Source organism: Euprymna scolopes, chromosome 34 (genome assembly GCF_053919585.1).
Source record: "Euprymna scolopes isolate OS-2025 chromosome 34, ASM5391958v1, whole genome shotgun sequence".
Classification (NCBI taxonomy): Eukaryota; Metazoa; Mollusca; class Cephalopoda; order Sepiida; family Sepiolidae; genus Euprymna; species Euprymna scolopes.
Window position 1 is genome coordinate 50,388,328 of NC_136515.1, and position 13,705 is coordinate 50,402,032.

Genomic DNA, 13,705 nt, shown 5'->3' on the forward strand with positions numbered 1-13,705 from the left:
GTTTCACAGCTCATTAGTGCGGCTAGACAAGCAACTACCTCAAGCCAGGATTGAAACCCGATCGTCAATGACAGTCAGAGCTTCTAATCCTTGCGCTATACGGCTGCTGCTATATATATATATTAGTGATGGGACGATTCCAATATTCCCCCCCCCCCGATTCCGTACTAAATTCCCGATTCCGATTCTTTATAAATCTGTAAATAATTAACTATGATTTCTGTAAAAAGCACATGTTAATTAGGCAGATATTTTCTTAAACGTAAAATTACACTTGTGGAGAATGATCTATCGATTTTAGCTTTACTAGTTTTTAAAATCAATAAATATTATTTTATTATTATCAGCAATGGAAGATTTTGCTTTAAACAAAATCAAATAAAAAAGACAAAAGAATCTTTTTTGGCATTGGGAAATCGGCACCAATTTTTTCGATTCCAACACCCCCAAATTTGTTGATTTTTCCAAGTCCTGATTCCTATTAATCGTCCCAACACTAATTTTTATATATATATATATATATATATATTTATATATATATATATAACAGATTATTTAAATCTATACTAAAATAAATTTAGGATAGCTTTACCTATAAATTAAAAATAACTGCAGAAATGACGACATTAAGTTTTTGCAAGGTGGTGTTAATGTCCTCCTACATACAGCACTTGGTATCCACCCATTCAATACTGACCAGGTTTAACTATACTTAACTTTGTTGAGCTAATGAGATCCAGTGTGTCAACATGATATGCCATATATTCTAATTATATAAACAAATGTCAAAGTGTCGGTGTGTACGAACTAAACCTTTCAAAGATTGAATTTTAGCGGTATTCATGTCTTATGAATGAATACTTTTCCCTTAAATGCACATGTTCGCTTTGGTTTGTATAATCAGCAGTGAAAATCCAAAATGGTGATCACTGGAAACCATTAGAGAATACATAGGGAGGAAATGTGACTATCGGAATACCCTGGCACAATCACCGCTAAAAAAATTGCCTACGTTCATCAAACTTCAAGACCGAACCAGAAACTTGAAAACGAAATTTATTTATGTTTTTTGCTGCACTTGGCAAAGGACTGCTTACAGAATCGCCAAGAGAGGCCAGACAGTCAGATGCACAAGGGCCGTTGTGAGATACGCTGCTTCAGATGCAGTGGCTTTGAACATAGCATCACAATGCCAGGGAAACACAGAAGAGGAGGAGGCGTTAGCAGGAGTCTCCTCCCCGACAAACTGAACATTAAGAAGCTCCCTTCCACGAAAGTATATGTAGATGGGCGAGAGTGCAAGGAGTTGATAGATTCTAGGTGTTCGCAGACCTTAGTGAGTAAAACCGTGTCGTTTTTGGAAGCAGACGTCAGTAGGAGCCTAACAATGGATGGATTGATTGATTGATTGTTTTTGTTTCACGGCATATCAACCCTTTTCAGGTTATTTAATGCCGAATCCAAAGATTTTGAAGAAAAATTTTTTAATAGATATATTTGTTGTTTTCAAGTCGGTTTCCATTTAACCCATAGTTGGGACTCTAACAGGTACTACCACTCCGGGTCAGAGTGGACCTGGGAGCAATGGTAATTAAAGGGTGGCTCCACACTCCCCAAAGCTCGCAAGCTGGGACCTCGCCACTGGATATAGTTTAAGGTCATATCCAGGACCAAAACAGCGGATGGAAGGACATTGAAGAATATGGCAGAATAAATATGGAGGTTGGCCAAGTTCCAGCTGTCTACACTGATGCGTTGGTCATGGATAAAAAGCTGTTGGGCTCCAATCTACTGTTGGGGATTGACACAATCAAGAAACTCAGTTTGTTTCACAGAATCAGGCGAAGCACGCTCCGGAGGCCTAAACAAATGTGCTGCCATCTCTATCAACAAGCCAGACTATGAAATGATCGTTATTTCGTGACCCCCAACTCTGGAGAGTTGCTGGACAAGCTCAGAAAGGAAGCAACGACACCTGCATCCCACAGAGGTCCCCCGTCCGCAACGTACCTCATTATCACGCCCAGACTCGTTATCGTGCATGTACGCCGACAAACAACTGGTAACAAATGAAATGCTCACCAAGGCATTGCTAGCACCCTACCACATCACATAACATGAATAGGTGCAATGTAAGAAGCTATGAGGCAAACAGGGAACACCGCAGAACACGGATGACGTCGGCACCCCTCAGAACTCTACGGAATGAAGTAGTGTGCATCAACGACTTACTAATGTCACCTAACCTCTAAGGCACGTTCAATGTATATCCAAGGGTCAGCACCTCCCACCACTCTGCCCAGTACATATCCGCTAATCACCCCTCATAGATGTAAAATAGTAGCCGAAGGCGCCTAAGAGTAAAACTGACCCTCTGGGATCTCCACCCCCCCTCCCTTTGGCATTGGTGCTTCCCATATTTTTTCAACAGGCTGGTGCCATATTCGGAAGAACTTGACCCACCCAAGCGTCTAATTCCTTTAATGGCGGTCGTACAGGAACAGAAGCAGAAAGGTACATCCGGTGCTTGACTACCGGAATTGAACGAGTGTAGATGCTTTCACTGCCAATGCAGAAGTGTGCGCACAGAAACTGAGTAGCAGTGATGTGTCACTTACGGATCTGCGGAATGTATATCTACAAATCCACGTTGAAAAACTGCTATGTCCGTTTCAAACAGTTATTTTTCAAGGGCCAGCACTTCTGTCTTCCACGGTTGGGATTTGCGTTGAGTGTGGTGCCACCTATCATGAAGTCTGTTATAGACGCTATCGTCTCTAAGACCATGCAATCAAAAGCGCCGCATCAGCATGTGTTGCTATTTTCATTAATGAATGTGTAGTTCCTGCATCACGTGTGCAACAGCATTTTTTAGACTGCAGTTTCGTTTTCAAGGATCTGGTGTGAATGAGACACAAAGCCAGAGTCTTTGGCTTGCAAGTCTGGGAAAAAGATGGCACTCTTTGATGGAAACAAGGAAGTTGAATTCTGGAAATCCCCGATGGATTGACTCGTCGGCATGTATTTTCTCTCTGTGGGGAAACTCATTGGTCACTTCCACATATGTAGATGACTCCAGGTGGCAGTTGCATTCATCAAGCGCCTAGCAACTGCATTAACAAAGGGCTGGGATGACAGAATCAAAGACGCATCTCTGTGACATATTGGCAAAAACTCTAAGCTAAGTAAGAGAAGCGGATCCTGTCGGCGTAGACTGGTGTATGGACGACAAAGAAATTAGTCTGGGTGGATGCAAGTTGCATAGCAACAGGAGTGGCACTGAAAATGAATGGAACGATCATTGAGGATGCATGTTGGCTACGTCCAACTAATGATGTTCAGCACATCAATCTAGCTGAACTCTACACAGCACTCAAAAGAGTCAATTTGGCACTTCAGTGGGAAGTGACAGTGTTACACTTGATCACCGATTTCGTCTGTGTGCATCAATGGATTTCTGACACTTTGACTGAAAAATCCTGTATGAATACGAGAGCAGCTGAGGAGATGCTCATTAGGCGACTGTTAGAAACCCTGCAATGGTCGGCAAAAGAATATAGATTGACAATCGATATAAAACTTGTGAAGTCCTGTCAGAACTACACCGATAGTCTCACCAGAGTACCATATAGGTGGATGGATCTACTCGAAGAGGGAAGAGAGCTGGTGCTCGGAAGTTGCGCAACAGTGAGACGACTGGATGAGGACAAGGTGGTTGACATCCATCATCAAAGTGAACATCCAGGCGTGAATCAAACTTTAGATTTTGCCAGATCGGTTGACGCGTAGGTATACAAAGAAACTTAAATCCATTGTGAAAACCTGTCGATCAATAAATCCGGCACCTGTTCGCTGGAAAAAAGGAAAACTCAGCGTGGAGAACAGGGTCAGATTAGCAATGGACATAACCCCCCACACACACACAATGGTGCAAATTTTCTAACTAACATCGACTGTGGCCCTTCTAGATTTGCAATATGGCGGCAACTGCGTCAGACAGATGCGACTTATCTGACAGTTGGAGAATATTTTCCTTGAGCGAGATCAATGGAACTAGTGATCGACAATGCCACTGCTTTCACTAGTAAAGAGTTTAGAGAATTTGCAAATAATTGGAACATTATATTATCTTTGATTTAGATATTCCTACTTACCTAATGGAAAGCAGATTGTAGAACAGAGCCCTGGAAACGAAGACCATCGCAGCCAGAAAGAATTGTTTGATACTGGAGGCTGTCTCGTGGCACAGCATCACCCCAAAGGATGACATTTAACCTTTCACTGCATCAGCTGACGTGTTCAAATTAAAGGTGTTGAAGCTAACTCGCTACCTAAACCAGAAGTTACTGGAGGGAAGTATGAAAGAGGAGACATCCTTTGAGTTAAAAAAATCCGCGTGGCAGGTGCACAACAAAATATGATACTGGTCACGCTACTGAAGTGATCAGCCCGCAGTCTATGAAAGTTGATGGGGTGCCTTGGCACGTTAAAGACTTTCGACCAGTAATATGGACGCACTTATCAAGTGACAAAAGTGATTCTGAGGATAGTGAGTGGCTAATTTATTTGGATTCAGATCTGCTTAACAGTGATTCCAGTGCTAATAATCTCCCAACTAATGAGGTGTCTATTGAAAGTCGACCTGCAGACTAGAGTATGCATGAGAGTGAGACCCACATCATTCCTCTTTGAAGTACCTGACAAAGATGGATCCTACCTCCCTGCTCTATTTGTGATCATGAGATCGGGGAGGAGTGTAGGGAAAATCCTATTATACCTGTTAGCACAGGTTTCATTTGCCTAAAATAGTCTTGAAATCAAAATCCAACCGACACGAGACAAAAACGTCTCTTATACAAATTAAGACGTGGTTGGGTTTGGAAATATAAAATATAAAAAGCGAGCATTTCTTGAATTGGGAAGAGTTTTTTTTTTTTGCCGGCACGACATGGTAGAGTGGAACTTTTGTCGGTGAACTTGATGAACATAGAAAATATACTTCTTTTTTTTTTTCTCAGCTTAAAACATTCAATGTTAGACTTCAATTCTTTGAATTGCTTTTTGCTTTAAACTTATTATCTTGCCGTTTTTTCTAAGTTAACTCCGCATTTTATTCTAAGGGATTAGGTTTTCTCTCGACACCGGTTACAGACCACCTTTCCTTAAACCCAGAACGGATTTACAGACCCCATCTTTAGGACATAACCCATAAAATGTTCAAATAATGAAACCATCGTTTTAGAATAATCATTTTATACGAGTTAAAAACAAAATTTGAAGAATATTAAAATGGCTTTGGCCTTCACTTATCGGTAAAATATGATGAATTTGTTTGTTTTTTTTAAATAAAAATAAAACACTCGATTAATTTTTGAGATTTTTCAAATATACAATCTTCATTCCATGACAAGTAGGTAAATAAGTTTTTTTTCATTTTTAGGTAAATTTGTAGATGAGAAAACTAGCAGTGTCTTATTACCTCCACCCCCAAGTCTAGATTGCAACAGTTTTCTCCAAAAATCTATCCCTTAACTCTTCATTCAATGAACAGCACCCTGTCCTCCAAAAACATATCCTTAACCTTACCAAATGGCAACTTCACCCTGCCCTAAACAGGAACATGATTATATACATTTAGATTGAACTACAGTGCTTGGCCTTTTGGCCAAGATTAAAGTGTAGTATCTGTTCTCCAGATGCTGCACTTCCATTTCTTGTTCTCTTTCGGTGGAGGATCAGCCTTCACGATTGAGACAATCTTTTTATTTTTGTACCTTTTCTCCACGTTAAAAAACGACCCTGGTGTCTAACTCTGTCCCGTGGGGAGGCACTGTAAATGGGTACAATGATTACATGTCGTTTAAACACTATCCAGTCGGAAAGTGAGTGATCATTTTACGTTAGTAATCAGAATTTGCTGGTGATTTTTTTATTGGCAAAGGCGTCACTGTTTATCAAGGCCCAAAGGTCACTCGAGGATAAGGGTTAATGAGTGTACAGTGTATAGTCAATGGGACAACATCATAGTAATCGTTAGTGGGAATTCGGCAAACTGGATTACTTTAAGGAATTGCTCATCGAGAACTTGTTTACATTGGACTTGAAGACGACCATATTGCAATCAGCTGGGGAGCAGGCAAACAGAAGAGAGCTTCACAAGCGTACGGAATCGTTTTGGATGATCATTCTAAGGAAAACGATTTGAACGAAATCTTATATTAAACTAAAAACGTTTTCAAACACTTTACAAATATAAAATTAATGATTTAGGTAACAGTTATTGACTGAATATTTGGAGGGGGGTTGTCTACTATAATGCACGTTTGCCGAAGTTCTATAGGTGCGGTCAATTTCTTTCTAAAATCAAATTTCAACGATTAGAATTTGGGTAACTGTTTACTTTAACTACAACAGAACACCGACCAAAAGAAATTTGTTTTTGAAGAGTTTTCGGGGTTGCTGACAACGAACCTGATATTCAAACCCATCGCAAATTTACCATTTGTATGGTATTAGCCCCCTTGATCCTGGCACTATTTTGCGCCATTTCACCACCTCCGTTAACGCTAAGCTGAGAAGCTCGTTAGCGGTTCTTACTGAAATGTGCGCACACGTGAAATCACATGACTTTTCACAAGATGCATGAATACATGGCGGACATTTTAAATTATTAGAAATATTTTTCATAAAATAAATAGTTAGCGCTTCTACACTGTCAGAACGAAATTCAGATAAAAAAAAAAAAAGAATGGTTTCTACTGATTTTTTATCTTTCAAATTATACAGTCGAAATTACCTGAATATTACTGAATTATTAAAGAAGAAAAAAAACTTTAATCGTGTAAGCAGGTGAAAAATTGCGGCCATCTTGTTTTCATAAAATAAATCGAAACTGAACATTACCTCCCTTTTTTAGCTCTTCTGTGTATTACATAAGCAAATACAAGCGTTTTCTTCGAATTCTTTAATTTTCTAACTTAATGATTCTTTTAATTTTTGGATATGATCATTTTAAAAATACGACGAATACGTAGATACCATTGTTTTTTCTGTGAAATTCAGTTTTACGATTTCCGAAATTTCGTTCTGATAGTTCAGAAGCGCCAAATAGTTTTCACGACATTTAGTAGTAATTAGATGAAATACTTTTCATAAAATTTAATAATAAAAATAATGCTGCCAGTAAGTTTTCACGAACGGTTTACAAAAACATGTTTTCCGTTCTTTTTTTTTTTTTTTTTTTTTGAGGGAGGTTCAATTAAAGAACTTGTATAGGGTTTTAACAGGTGCTTCTGCAGTTTGATTAACCGTTTTTCCGTAAGCAACGTGCCGACATTATCGAACAGAAGAACTGTTTCATATTTCACAAATATTCTGTTTACATTTGGGGCGGGGACGGCGCATACCTTATGGGAAAACGGTTAATTAAATTGCAGAAGCACCTGTTAAACTATACAAGTTCTATAAGTGAATACTCCCCCTCAAAAAAAAAAAAAAAAAAAAAATTAAAAAATCTGAACGAAAAACAAATGTTTTTGTAAACCGCCGGTGAATACTTCTAAATCAATAAAAAAGAACATTACGTAGCACCAAAAATGAACTTTCTTTTTTAACTTTCTTGTTATTTCAAATGTCCGCTAAAGATTCCTCCGCACGTGCGTGCGCGAACGCATCAATAAGAAAACACTACCGCGAGCCTTGGTGTGTAGCGCCGTTAACGAAAGCTGCGAAATGGCGCAAAATAGTTCCCAGGCGAAGGGGTTAATACCATGCAAACGATAAACTTGCGACAGGTTTGAATATCAGATTCGTTGTCAGCGACCCTGAAACCCCCAAAATCACAAACAAATGTTATTGGTTTGTGTTCTGTTGTAAAACATTTTACATGTTAAATAAACATTTACAAAATTTAAAAGTTTTTGCCAAATACATGTTTTAGATAATCATCACACACAGGGGACATAAATTATTTTTAAAAAGAAATACAGTTTAAGAAATTAGTCCAAAACATTTTATTTTTAGTTACTTCTCAATTGCGACCTATTTCCGTTAAAATATAGTTATGTTACCGCAAATATTGATTCTGAGCGAAATGGCCATTTTACTCCGAATCGATATTTACGGTAACTTGTACTTATGCAGAATACGGACAGTGTTATTTTTAGATAGTATTTTAAAGTTAAATTCAATTTTTACGCTATCTTTCGTTGTTTATTAAATTGTTAGGTGAAAGTACAGAATAGTAAAAGAAAAAAAAAATAACTTTAAAAGCTTGAAACACCTATTTTTAAAACGCAAATAGGTCACAAATGACTACGTAAAACATTAAAGCAATTTAAAAGTTTTTATTAATTAATTTTTTAACTGTTATTTCCTTTAAATGAATATATTGATAATAGTAACGAATTTCCATTTTTGTATCTTTTCTTAAAAAATTAATGACACTAGTGTTAGCATTTTTTTTTTTTTTTTTTACTTACGAGTTAATAGGAGGTGGGGGAGTTTAACTCCTGCGCGACACAAAAATTCGAACTATGCGAGGTCGGACAGAAAAAGAGGTTACCTTCCGATTTCCTTATTGCATTTCGTCGAAATAAAACGAGGTTCCGAAATAATTGAAATGGCGATCGCCAGAGATGTCAAAATGAAGAGAAAGCGAAAATTTAGGCCTTTTTTTGGTGATGGTGGTGGGGGTGGAGTATTTAGCAAAGAAGCCAACAAACGAAAATAAAACGGGAGAGGGGGGGACAAAAATTCAAATATACGACAAATGTTATTTTTTTTATAGAAAAGTAACCGAGTTTGCCTTTGGTAACATTTATTTGTTATATACTTTCTTTTTTTCATCCCCTTTTTTTTTTTGTTTTGTTGGCTCTAGTTTAAAAAAAAAAAAAAAAAAAAAAAAAAAAAAAAAAAAGAAAGATTAAAAGTTACCAAAGGCAAGCTTAATTACTCTATGTCGTAAGTTTTGTGTGTGTGTGTGCTAACTGATTTTAATGCGCCCGTTTATTTATTTTGAAACAACGGCAGTGTCAGGCCTGACGATTTCGTTTACAGCCATTTAAACGATATCAAAGATGAACCTCTGCTTATTATTACATGTATCTACATAAAATAATGTTTTTTTTTACTTGGCCTTTTGACCAAATCTGTTCTTCAGATGCTACATTGCTACACTTCCATTTCTCGTTCTCTTTCAGTGGAGGAGACATCCTTCGCGATTGAGACAATTTTTATTTTTGTACCTTTTCTCCACGTTAAAAAACGACCCTGGTGTCTAACTCTGTCCCGTGGGGAGGCATTGTAAATAGGTACATAAAATGATATGTACCTGTCCTATTATCAACATTTACTTCGACAGTGCGCGTGCTCGATACACAAGTATAGTTAGGTAGTAAGTTTTGAAAATATATATATTGCAATTAGGCTACGCAGAATTTTCCGCGTTTCATCCTAGTCTAGAGAATTTTAACGAGGACGAAACGCAGAAAATTCCGTGTAGCTTAATTACAATATATATTTTCAAAACTTAGGCTACTGCGATAAGGGTCAGATTTATTGACGGGGGCAAGTTGAATCGAAAGTTGGGTAGGATTCAATTCGATATTCCGTCCGGATTCCTCATGTTCAAAAAGTTACACATAAAAAAAGGTCGGAGATAATATCGACAGAAATGTTGTGAATATAATAAAAACGGTGATAGTAGCCCAAATGTACAATTAGTTTTAATTCTGTTTGATCGGTTTCAAACAGTTTATTTTGATTTTCTTTTTTATCAAAAATTGAATTGAACAAAATAAAAAAAAGGGGGGGAAATAAAGCTTGTGGATTCAAAGAAATAAAATGTTTGACAAAGTAAAATAAAAGGCACTTCAGTTTTAATAGTCAGAAGAAAATTTAGAAAGCCATTCTTAACAATGGGAAGGAGGGGCTTTGTTAATTCTTACGTTGCGCGGTATCTAAAATAAAAACTATTTATGGATGTTAAATTGCACTAGTGTCAAAAGAATTTCTTCGCTGGTATAAGACAGAAAAAGGTGTAGTTAGAAGAAATAGATACTACACTTTGCTCCTAGTCAAAAGACCAAACTATAGTCACGGTTTACCCTTTATATATATATATATATATATATATATATATATATATATAAATAAATAAATAAATAAATCGCGCGTGTATTTTTTTTTAATTATTTTTTTGGGTAAATTTGATTCATACTTTTATTTCGTTCTTGTTTTTATTATAGTTCATTTTAATTTTTTTATATTATTTTCTCAATTAAATATTGATTTTTTTGTTAAATTATTTTTTCATACATATTCAAATAATGTTTTTGCACCCACTTTTTTTTTTTGCCTCAAATATTACCTTCAAAAAAGTTTTCGTGATTAAATAAACCAAAGAAAACCTTTTGAGCATGCGCTTTCAGGGAGCAATCATTAAACAAAAACACCACTTACCCAGGGTCCACGCTCGCCGTGAAGTACCGCTTTTTTTTTTTTTTTTTTTTAACTAATAAAATCAAACGTTGCGTCGAAGCGAGGATGCGCTATTTTTTGATCTGCCATTGTTTTATCAATAAAGGGAGACAACTCAATTGCAACTATCGAGACCAAAATTAACCTTATGCATGAAATTTACTCTTAAAATCAAAAAAAAAAAAAAAAAAATCGTACAAAAATGAATTTCTAGATATAAAATCTTGATAAACTTGATCAATTTACATGATTTTTCGAATATGACGTCCTCGTTCGGTGACGAGTGTTTTTTTTTTTTGTTTGTTTGTTTTTTTTTTTTTTAATTAAGTCGAATTCTAAATAAGAACCAAATAGCACAGATCGTAGCTCCGAATTTAATAAACAATTTTATGTAATAACAAATAAATGTTATCAAAGGCAAGATAAGTTACTTTTCTACCAAACTGGATATATTTTTTGTGTTTTTATTCAATGTAACATTTATTCAGCTCGAAAAACATGCAGTGTTTACCGATGTATTGGAAAATTCAAAATGGCGGCCGACTCTCTCTTAAACACGGTAAGTTCGGGAAAAGGTGTTATAAATAATAAGCTAGACAAAATACTATTTAAAAAACACCGAATATATGTCAACCTATGTCACGGTAATATATATTGAGCGAATTTCTAACAGTATTTTGTCTAGTTTATTATTTGTAACACCTTTTCCCGAACGTACCGTGTTTAAGAGAGAGTCGGCCGCCATTTTGAATTTTCCAATACATCGGTAAACACTGCATGTTTTTCAAGCTGAATAAACATGTTAAATTGAATAAAAACACGTGAATTATATCCAGTTTGGTAGAAAAGTAACTTATCTTGCCTTTGATAACATTTATTTGTTATATATTTGTTTTTTGACAACTTTTTCGAATCTATGTGTACAGTAATACAAACCCCAATTGAATAATAAAAAAGATAGCGTGAAACTTGAATTTAACCTGAAACTATTTTTAAAAATAGCGCGGTAATATTGCATAAGCACCTTACAATTAATAATAATTAAATAAATTTTAAAAAATGATGACCATCGGCAAAAAAAAAAAAAAAATTAATTCAAGTTTTTTTAAGTAAAAAAAACGGAAAAATGACAAATCTTTAAACAAAGAGTTTAGTTTTTCAAAAAGTCCATTTTAAAAGTTTGAAATCAAAAAAAAAAAATAAATAAATAAAAATAGATACAAAATTTACCTGTACGTAAAAAAATATATCTCCGCTTTATAATCGTAGTAGTAATTCCATTGGTAAATAAATATAAGTTAAAAAAAAAAAAAATAAAAGCAATCAAGAAAACAAAAAGTCCAGGTAGAAAAATATAAATCCGAAAAAATTGGGAAAAAGAGGGAGATAAGTGCGTGTTTTAATCTCCCTGTTCAGAAAAACCCGCTTTCATTATTTTTAAATCCTTGCCGAAAATCCCAAACACGTTTCTTTTTTTTATGATTATTATAAACTTAGGAAACTGAAAGAAGGAAAAAGTTTATAGATTTTTTTTTTTGTTGTTTTTTTTGTAAAGGGGGACTCAATTATTTTTTTTTTTTTTTACAAATCCAACGTCACGTAAAGTCCGCCAATTCTCGTTCTCTCTAATTATCTCACGAAAAACGAGCAGTTGGTATACGCGGGGAGGGGGTGAGAGAGAATGACGGACAAAAAGAAAGATAGAGTAAAGATATATAGACGGCAGGGGAAGCTAAATATATATATATATATATATATATATATATATATATATAATATAAGAAATACAAAAAAGCGTGAAAATGAGAAAGAGGGAGAAAAAGGACCTAACTAAAAAAGAAAAAAAAATCACGATGCGTTGAGTTGTCCAATCTTAATTGTTTTATTTATTAAATATATGCGTCTGCGTCAGTATGATATTAAAAAAAACAATCGATAAGATCTCTTATAAAAGAAAACTTCTAGGTCGTGCGACTCGTGCGTGTATGTTTTTTTTTTTTTTGTTTGCTTATTTGTTTCGTTGTTTTTTGTAGAGAACGTAAGGTGAGGAGGAGGAGGACAAAGTTGGTCAGCGAAGAAAAGAAGCCCTGAAATCCTTCTAGACAGAGGTTTTTTTTTTGTACTTTTGCAGAATACAGATTGTGCTATTTTTTTTAGATGTGATTTTTGAAGTTAAATTTAATTTTTACGGTATATTTTGTTTATTAAATTGTTAGGTGACAGTACAGAATAGTGGTTGTGTTGTTTGTTAAAAAAAATCACCTTCCCCATGTTAAGAATGGATGTCTAAATAATAACGTTATTATTTTAGCACGATCCGTATTTTGCACAAGTATTGGTAGTACTAGTGCTCCTTTCTGGAGAGTTGGATTTTCCCTATATACAAAAAAAAAACAATGACTTTATATCTAACTTTGCCCTCGTGGGGAGGGAGGCAAGTAATTAAAGATGAATTGTTATCTTAAATTTAACATCACATTTCTTTTACTATGGCCTCTCCTCAAGGTTGGGAGTAACGTAAGTAAAACGGGATGCCCGCTTAATATGGTGGGGAGGTTCAGCGTTTTTATAACTCCCTTGAATTGGGGGAAAATACTGCTTTGTTTTGGAGACAAATATTCACTCTTAAAATATATATATATATTAACACACTTACTTCTTTGGGTGGGGGGACGAAAACAGAAACAATCAATTATTTGGTCCTCTCGTAAGAGTCATTAGAAATTAGGAGAGGTGCCCTTTTTTTCCATCCTGGAGGTTTTGGCTAAGAAGTAGGAATCTCCACATTGGTTTCAGCCACCATCTTTTTCCGACCCGACAGCAACAGAATATCTTTCTCTTCTTCACAAATATTATTCTTATTTCTGTTGCGTCGTCTTCTTTCTTTGTTTTTGTGCTTTTATTTACCAAACCTCATATCGCAAATATCATATATTGTTTTCGTCCTGCCTATTACGCGAAATCGGCTGAACGTAAGGAATCGAGCCACCCCCAAAAAAGGCGGGACACTCTAGATGGTTATGAAAATAGCCGTCGGGATTCTCCGGTGAGGGAGGAGGTCTAAATAAACAATACGGAGGGGTAATATCATGAGAATATAATTAATTATGACAAATATTTATGAGAATTAATTATGACATAAGAAAAAAAAGACACAAAAAGGTGGCGAAATCGATCTTTTTTAATATTTTACAAATAAATTAAAGAAAAATAGTTAAACTGAGTG

The 13,705-nt window shown here is 35.6% G+C and overlaps 1 protein-coding gene across 48 annotated transcripts in view; it reads right to left on the reverse strand.

Annotated features, from left to right (window-relative positions):
* Window positions 1–13,705, reverse strand: part of LOC145259193 (band 4.1-like protein 2) — a 585,710-nt gene that overhangs the window by 326,108 nt on the left and 245,897 nt on the right. For 5 of the 48 annotated variants that reach the window (XM_080117019.1, XM_080117004.1, XM_080117000.1 and 2 more), the window contains exon 1: window positions 13,136–13,392. The exons of 34 other annotated variants lie outside the window; for them this stretch is intronic. The gene's annotated coding sequence lies outside the window, so the exon portion shown is untranslated. Of the gene's footprint in view, window positions 1–8,563; window positions 8,702–11,709; window positions 12,170–13,135; window positions 13,515–13,705 lie in introns of those variants that run through there. 9 more of the 48 variants (XM_080117014.1, XM_080117001.1, XM_080116987.1 and 6 more) reach the window with 4 other exon arrangements.